Here is a 10,017-nt window from a genome sequence, read left to right on the forward strand (position 1 = left end):
CTGGTTCAGCAACTACTTCTCAGATAGAGTTCAGTGTGTCTAATCGGAGGGCCTGTTGTCCGGACCTCTGGCAGTCTCTATGGGGGACCTCTGGCAGTCTCTTTTCTCTGTATACATCAATGATGTCGCTCTTGCTGCTGGTGATTCTCTGATCCACCTCTACGCAGACGACACCATTATGTATACTTCTGGCCCTTCTTTGGACACTGTGTAAACAAACCTCTATACGAGCTTCAATGCCATACAACACTCTTTCCGTGGCCTCCAACTGCTCTTAAATGCAAGTAAAACTAAATGCATGCTCTTCAACCGATTGCTGCCCGCACCAGCCCGCCTGTCTAGCATCACTACTCTGGACGGTTCTGACTTAGAGTATGTGGACAACTACAAATACCTAGGTGTCTGGTTAGACTGTAAACTCTCCTTCCAGACTCACATTAAGCATCTCCAATCCAAAATTAAATCTAGAATTGGCTTCCTATTTCACAACAAAGCATCCTTCACTCATGCTGCCAAACATACCCTCGTAAAACTATCCTACCGATCCTCGACTTCTGCGATGTCATTCACAAAATAGCCTCCAGCACTCTACTCAGCAAATTGGATGTAGTCTATCACAGTGCCATCCGTTTTGTCACCAAAGCCCCATATACTACCCACCACTGCGACCTGTATGCTCTCGTTGGCTGGTCCTTGCTTCATATTCGTCGCCAAACCCACTGGCTCCAGGTCATCTATAAGTCATTGCTAGGTAAAGCCCCGCCTTATCTCAGCTCACTCTGTCACCATAGCAGCACCCATCCGTAGCACGCGCTCCAGCAGGTATATTTCACTGGTCATCCCCAAAGCCAACTCCTCCTTTGGCCGCCTTTCCTTCCAGTTCTGTGCTGCCAATGACTGGAACGAATTGCAAAAATCACTGAAGCTGGAGTCTTATATCTCCCTCACTAACTTTAAGCATCAGCTGTCAGATCAGCTTTCCGATCATTGCACCTGTACACAGCCCACCTGTAAATAGCCCACCCAACTACCTCATCCCCATATTGTTATTTATTTTTTGCTCCTTTGCACCCCAGTATCTCTACTTGCACATTCATCATCTGCACATCTATCACTCCAGTGTTTAATTGCTAAATTGTAATTATTTCGCCACTATGGACTATTTATTGCCTTACCTCCCTAATCTTACTACATCTGCGCACACTGTATATATATATTTTCTATTGTGTTATTGACTGTACGTTTGTTTATCCCATGTGTAACTCTGTGTTGTTTGTGTTGCACTGCTTTGCTTTATCTTGGCCAGGTCGCAGTTGTAAATGAGAACTTGTTCTCAACTGGTTAAATAAAGGTGAAATAAAAAATAAAAAATAAATCTCCACATCCGGCTTCTTCACCTGCAGGATCATCTATTCCAGTTCCCGCCAATATCCAGCAACTTCGCACAGTCATTGAAGAGGAGTGCGACAACATTCCACAGGCCACAATCAACAACCTGATCAACTCTATGCGAAGGAGATGTATTGCGCTGCATGAGGCAAATGGTGGTCACACCAGATACTGACTGGTTTTCTGATCCATGCGCCTACCTTTTTTTTAAGGTATCTGTGACCAACAGACGCATATCTATATTCGCAGTCATGTGAAATCCATAGATTAGGCCTTAATTTATTTATTTCAGTTGACGTATTTCCTTATATGAACTGTAACTCAGTAAAATCTTTGAAATTGTTTTGGTTTTCATTTTTCTGATAACAGATAGGTCACATCACCCAATTCCCACATCACCAATTCCCATGAGCACGTTGTACAACGAGTCCACCAGGGGTGGGGGGTCTGTCGAGGAGGGGGGTACTTAAAACATCCATTCTTGGTTCAGGAGTCGGTGGCATGATGAGGCCTTTTTCTCACCAACTCTCCTATGAAACTCCCATCACCTGGAAAGCCCCAGTGAAAGGAGAGGCTGATGTCACCGTGGAGGAGGTATTGATTGATCAGGAGAAGCAGAGGGCGATGCAATTAAGAGACAGAAAACATACAGCGTCAAAGACTGTGTACATAAAGAGACTGCAGTGGGGCCACACAAAGGCCAAACCAGGGCCCATTCAGGACCTTGTTGCTCCACATTAGCTTAGGGTCTTCTCCAAGGACTGATGGCCTGCGTGGGAGTTGGGGAGGTGGGGGGTCCAGGGAAGATGTTGCTAGGATGTCACTGAGTGGCTGATGACAGCAAGGCTGTCCTTGTCCAGAACTATCAGGGTGTCAGTTAATTACCAACTGATGTAACTGGAGAGCCTCTTCACAAACCATTCTCTCTTTCTCCTTCTCCTCATTTTTCTCTTTTTAGAATGCTGTGTAGGAGTAACAAATGGAGACAGACTAACATGTGATGTGGCTCTAAACCAGGGGTGACCTTTTCTTGCCCAGGGACCCGCTCCCAGGCAAACCCAACGACCCAGGGACCCTTCTCATCAGGTGAATGATAATGGCAAAGAGAAGTAATCAACATTTTAAAATGAATAGATTTGGTAAATAGTTTTTCCTTATTTTGACCTCCCACATTATAATTGGAAGAGGAAGTGTAATTTCTAACATTGCCTATTAGCTAGAAAGGTATCTCATTTTCACTAAGAACAGCAGTTAAGCTGCTTAAGCAAAGGTTAGCTATGTGTTGGCAAAAATGTATGTCCAAGTCAAGAAAGCTTATCAGCAGCCAGAGGCACTTGCCACACTGGTAGCCGATTCATGTGTGCTTTTTCAAAGCCTATGTCAGATACTCCAGTGAGTGTAATTGGCTCCAATGAGCGTAATTTGTTAAACGTTAGGAGTTGAGAAATAAAATTGACATCATTGGAAAGAAATGTTCTTATTTTCTTCTGTTGGTATGTAAGTGAAAATGTGTCTATTCTGTTGTTGCTAGCGATATTCATAAACACATTGAGAAAAAAAATACATGGATGCATCCTTTATTTGAGGAAATAGACAATTTTATGACATAAGGATGTAGCCCTTTCCTGCAGTCAATAATCAAAAGCACCCTCTTTGGTCACATGGGTCAAATTCTATTTATATTTTTCATAATTTTATCATTAATAAAGTTTTTTTTATTTTTACGACGATAATCCAGTGTTTCTATGTCAAACAGTTTTGTTATACACTGCTCAAAAAAATAAAGGGAACACTAAAATAACACATCCTAGATCTGAATGAATGAAATATTCTTATTAAATACTTTTTTCTTTACATAGTTGAATGTGCTGACAACAAAATCACACAAAAATTATCAATGGAAATCAAATTGATCAACCCATGGAGGTCTGGATTTGGAGTCACACTCAAAACTAAAGTGGAAAACCACACTACAGGCTGAACTTTGATGTAATGTCCTTAGAACAAGTCAAAATGAGGCTCAGTAGTGTGTGTGGCCTCCACGTGCCTGTATGACCTCCCTACAACGCCTGGGCATGCTCCTGATGAGGTGGTGAATGGTCTCCTGAGGGATCTCCTCCCAGACCTGGACTAAAGCATCCGCCAACTCCTGGACAGTCTGTGGTGCAACGTGGCGTTGGTGGATGGAGCGAGACATGATGTCCCAGATGTGCTCAATTGGATTCAGGTCTGGGGAACGGGCGGGCCAGTTCATAGCATCAATGCCTTCCTCTTGCAGGAACTGCTGACACGCTCCAGCCACATGAGGTCTAGCATTGTCTTGCATTAGGAGGAACCCAGGGCCAACCGTACCAGCATATGGTCTCACAAGGGGTCTGAGGATCTCATCTCGGTACCTAATGGCAGTCAGGCTACCTCTGGCGAGCACATGGCTACCTCTGGCGAGCAAAGAAATGCCACCCCACACCATGACTGACCCACCGCCAAACCGGTCATGCTGGAGGATGTTGCAGGCAGCAAAACGTTCTCCACGGCGTCTCCAGACTCTGTCACGTCTGTCACATGTGCGTGTGAACCTGCTTTCATCTGTGAAGAGCACAGGGCGCCAGTGGCGAATTTGCCAATCTTGGTGTTCTCTGGCAAATGCCAAACGTCCTGCACGGTGTTGGGCTGTAAGCACAACCCCCACCTGTGGACGTCGGGCCCTCATACCACCCTCATGGAGTCTGTTTCTGACCGTTTGAGCAGACACATGCACATTTGTGGCCTGCTGGAGGTCACTTTGCAGGGCTCTGCCAGTACTCCTCCTTGCACAAAGGCGGAGGTAGCGGTCCTGCTGCTGGGTTGTTGCCCTCCTACGGCCTCCTCCACATCTCCTGATGTACTGGCCTGTCTCCTGGTAGCGCCTCCATGCTCTGGACACTACGCTGACAGACACAGCAAACCTTCTTGCCACAGCTCGCATTGATGTGCCATCCTGGATGAGCTGCACTACCTGAGCCACTTGTGTGGGTTGTAGACTCCGTCTCATGCTACCACTAGAGTGAAAGCACCGCCAGCATTCAAAAGTGACCAAAACATCAGCCAGGAAGCATAGGAACTGAGAAGTGGTCTGTGGTCACCACCTGCAGAACCACTCCTTTATTGGGGGTGTCTTGCTAATTGCCTATAATTTCCGCCTTTTGTCTATTCCATTAGCACAACAGCATGTGAAATTTATTGTCAATCAGTGTTGCTTCCTAAGTGGACAGTTTGATTTCACAGAAGTGTGATTGACTTGGAGTTACACTGTGTTGTTTAAGTGTTCCCTTTATTTTTTGGAGCAGTGTATTTCAGTCTTATGTGATGTATATAAAGCGTAATATTGGGATGCAAACGCAAAATTGAATACATTTCAACTCTATATCTGGCATTGTACAGGTGTCTTCTTTTTTTAAGTCCATAACCTTGTGTGTAAGGTGTATACTTTTGTTTCAAAGTAGATTTGTTTAAGACTTCGAAGAATCACTCTGTGTGCAGAGTTGTTACGGTACAATGGTAATGTATGAATTAAATAGTCTCTCCTAGTCTCCTTAAATCTGTGGATGGTTTCGAATGGGGCTCAGCCAGACTGCATTTACACACAAACAGATACTATACATCCACAGTGTATTTATTTATTTTCTCCTCACCCTGGGTGTGCTGAATCATTTCTGAGAACTGTTGTTGAAACATGATGTGAAAATAGCCCAAGCCTCCAGTGTGCCCACTCATTCAAATGGTATGAATTGTAAAAACGTCCAGCATTAACACCAATATAACTGAGCTCCACATCTCTCCGTATCTACAGTGTACTCACATCAGCTGCCGGTAATATTGTAAAGAGATACAATCTGGATTTTATTCCAGCAGGAATTAATAGGTCCAGTGTCACCCCTAAACCGACTATAGAACTGCCACAACATGCAAGTACTAGGGATGTGTTCACTTTCCAGCAATTATATAGTGTGAAACCGAAGGCTTTATGCTTGGTCGAGTTTCCCCATTTCCTGCATCATAACAGTGTTATCTTAAAACAAAAATAAGTTTAAGCTCATAATTCTAAGAAATTGAATTGACAGGAAGAAGCGTCACAAGCCAGACTAAGCAGAGAGCTCTGTATATTTTGTACATATTTATTTTATTTTTTTCCAGCTTTTTTGTTTTTGATAAGTCATTGAGTGTTGATATGTGGTTGTTTTCACCCATGGAGTTTAAGGACTGATGGCAAGTATGCTTGTTTGGTTTGGCTAGCTAGAGAGTTAGCTGCCGGCTAATGTTTGCATTTAAAAGATGCATCTCACTCAGCACTGGCTTCTTGTTCAATGAGACCTGACTGCATTATGGAATTGGAGAGATCTTGTAGTGAGGATGGCTTCTGCTCTGGGCCAGGTATCCCAAAAGTATCTTAAGGCTGAATTCATCTTATAACCATAGGATCCTTAATCTACAGTGTACTGTGGCAGGGCTTGATAACTATTATGGACTACAAAGGGAAACCTAGACGCGAGCTGCCCAGTGACGCGAGCATACTGGATGAGCTAAATGCCTTTTATGCTCACTTTGAGGCAAGCAACACTGAAGCATGTACGAGAGCACCAGCTGTTCTGGATGACTGTGTGATAACTCTCTCGGTAGCCGATATGAACAAAACCTTTAAACAGGTCAACATTCACAAAGCCACTGGGCCAGACGGATTACCAGGATGTGTACTCAAAGCATGCAAGGACCAACTGTCAAGTGTCTTCACTGACTTTTTCAACCTCTCCCTGACCGAGTCTGTAATACCTACATGTTTCAAGCAGATCACCATAGTCCCTGTGCCCAAGGAAGCGAAGGTAACCTGCCTAAATGATTACCACCCCGTGGCACTCACGTGGGTAGCCATGAAGTGCTTTGAAAGGCTGGTCATGGCTCACATCAACAGAATCTTCCTGGACACCGTAGACCCACTCCAATTGGCATACCCCCAACAGATCCACAGATGACGCAATTTCAATCGCACTCCACACCGCCCTTTCTCACCTGGACAAAAGGAACACTTATGTGAGAATGCTGTTAATCGCCTACAGCTCAGCGTTCAACACCATAGTGCCCACGAAGCTCATCACTAAGCTAAGGACTCTGGGACTAAACACCTCCCCCTCCACCTGGACTTCCTGACGGGCCGCACCCAGGTGGTAAGAATAGGCAACAACACGTCTGCCACGCTGATCTTTAACACTGGGGACCCTCAGGGGTGTGTACTTAGTCCCTTCCTGTATTCCCTGTTTACCCACGACTGCGTGGCCAAACACGACTCCAACACCATCATTAAGTTTGCTGATGGCAACAGTGGTAGGCCTGATCACTGACAACGATGAGATGGCCTATAGGGAGGAGGTCAGAGAACTGACAGTATGGTGCCAGGACAACAACCTCTCCCTCAATGTGAGCAAGACAAAAGTGGACTACAGGAAAAGGCGGGCCGAACAGTCCCCCATTAACATTGACGGGGCTGTAGTGGAGCGGGTCGAGAGTATCAAGTTCCTTGGTGTCCACATCACCAACAAACTATCATGGTCCAAACATACCAAGACAGTCGTGAAGAGGGCACGAGAAAACCTTTTCCCCCTCAGGAGACTGAAAATATTTGGCATGGGCCCCCAGATCCTCAAAAGGTTCTACAGCTGCACCATCAAGAGCATCCTGACCGGTTGCATCACTGCCTGGTATGGCAACTGCTCGGCATCTGACCGTAAGACGCTACAGAGGGCAGTGCAAACGGCCCAGCTTACTGCCATCCAGGACCTATATAATAGGCCGTGTCAGAGGAAAGCCCATAAAATTGTCAGAGACTCAAGTTATAGACTGTTTTCTCTGCTACTGCACGGCAAGCGGTACCGGAGCGCCAAGTCTAGGACCAAAAGGCTCCTCAACAGCTTCTACTCCCAAGCCATTAGACTGCTGAACAATTCATAAAAATCGCCACTGGACAATTTACATTAACCCCCCCCCCCCCCCCCCCCCCCGTTGTACACTGCTGCTACTCGCTGTTTGTCTGTTACCTATGCTTGGTCACTTCACCCCCACCTACATGTACAGATTACCTCAACTAGCCTGTACCCCTGCACACTGACTCGGTACCGGTGCCCCCTGTATATAGCCTCGTTATTGTTATTCTTACTGTGTTACTTTTTATTATTACTTTTTATTTTAGCCTACTTGGTAAATATTTTCTTCTTCTTGAACTGCACTGTTGTTATGTGTCACTGTTGCACTTGTTGGTTAAGGGCTTGTAAGTAAGCATTTCACGGTAAAGTCTACACTTGTTGTATTCGGCGCATGTGGCAAATACAGTTTGATTTGATTTGATTTGATCTAATCTAACTTCAATGGATTGCCAGAAGCACCAGTCTCCGCCATAACTCTCCGAAGCTGGCTTCATCACCATCAACATAAATGTCTTTGTTTTGTTAATCTACCTAATTGTTATGTGTGTACAATTTTTTTTTAAATCTTTATCTGTAGGCCTATACTGCAATTCAGCTTTTAGCTGTGAAGATTAAATGAATCAATGAAAAAAGAAACCCTTCATATTAGCACCCCAGATGCATCATCTCAACTGTTACCCTACGATGTCCAGAGCCTGCTGGTTTTCTGTTCTACCTGATAATTAATTGCACACACTTGGGTGTCCCAGATCTTAATCAGTCCCTGATTAGAGGGGAACAATGAAAAAAAGCGGTGGAACTGGCTTCAAGGTCCAGAGTTGTATTTGAGGGAAGTTGATGATCACTCGTAGAGCGTGTTACTGCTACTTGATGTTGTATTACTGCTAGTTGATGTTGTATTACTGCATGTTGATTTTGTATTACTGCTAGTTGATGCTTTGTTGCTGCAATGCCCCTGTTCACCCTGTGTACTACCTGTGGGCTATGTTAAGCAGAATCAGTGGCAAGGAGAACGCCTTCAGGCCACTTACAGAGACACTGGGCCCGGTTGACCCCTCCTGGAGACAGAGCTCCCCCTCCACTTCAGGTGGGATCACCTGTCCTGATTGGCTTTTTATGACCCACCTCACACACACACACACACACACACACACACACACACACACACACACACACACACACACACACACACACACACACACACACACACACACACACACACACACACACACACACACACACACACACACACACACACACACACACACACACACACACACACACACACACACACACCCTATGTCTCTGTCTTTACCCATGAGCACAATGGTAGCTAGCTCATCTGCCACCCAGGTGTCAATCTGAATGTGATCTGCTGTTCATTTCTCCCCTCATCCTTGTTTCTTCATCAAATGAAGGCCACTTTCTGCCAGTTCTTAGAACTCATTTGCATTTTCTCATTAGCCAGCCACTTTTATCATTCAAATTTGTACATTATCGCTCTTCCTTCCACATGCACCGCTACAAACAACAAAGAGAGAGACTAGAGGCGGCAGGCGAGGACTACACGTCCACTTTATAAACCATCTGATGATGCAGCAGGACACAGCCCAAAAAGGTTTATTCTCTGTGTTCCGTGTACACTACATTCAAGGCTGGATCTCTCATTTACACTGTGGTGAAAAGAGAACTTAGTACAGACGTAGGATCTTAATTTGATCACTCTTTTGTTGATAGGGTATTCATGGTTTAACCCTTTACACTCGAGGGAATTGGCCTAAATAGATAGGGCTAAATGGAAATGTTTCTTACAGAAGAAAAATAAGAAGAGTATGCATAACAATGGTAGCAATTGAAATGGAACAGTTTTAAGATTATGCGAAAATGATTAGACCAAAGGTGAGGATCAGTTCACCTGACACAAGACTGAATCCAAACACTACACTGTTGATTATATGTGCATTTTACATGTACTGTTCTTTTCGCTGCATTTGTTGTTTATGAAATCTGAAAATACATTCAGTAACATGATAAGAATATTCCTGGAAAATGTGGAGTAGGAGCAACAGAAGACAAAGGAATTACAAGGGTTTGAGTGAGAGGACTAACTGGTGTATCCAAGTGGCGCCACACCTCTCCAAAGTGTGCACAGTTCCTAAGTAATTTCAATGCACTTTTATGACTCAAAGAAGAGCCTTCAACTATAAGGTGCTTTTTTTAATAACTCTCCTAGCTTTGCCACTGAGGAACTAGAGCAAGCACACTTGTAGTTATTTTCTTTGGAACACAACCCTGCATCCCAGCCATCACACAATGGTCCATTATAAATCACAATCTGGGTCAGGTGGGCATCATTTGAAAGCCTGTTCTATTGCCAAAATGAGTAGCTAAGTTATACAATATTACAGTGTTAGGCTATCACAATGCAATTCAGGGAAACAGATAATTTAGGTGTGCATAGAAAGGAGTCCTGAGTGCATTCAGGTGTGTGCTGTAGCAAATTTTCTTCAAAATAGACAAACATAGGCTCATTCTGTTCAGAACAACCCAGGGTATGACGACATGTCATCTCGTAAGTGTACATCGAACATAGGGATCATAAACGTTGACACTGTATAACATGAGTTTTATGATATACAGTAGCTGTGCGTGGGTAAAATCACTGGGGAGGCCCCCA

Source organism: Salvelinus alpinus, chromosome 25, assembly GCF_045679555.1.
Source record: "Salvelinus alpinus chromosome 25, SLU_Salpinus.1, whole genome shotgun sequence".
NCBI lineage: Eukaryota > Metazoa > Chordata > Actinopteri > Salmoniformes > Salmonidae > Salvelinus > Salvelinus alpinus.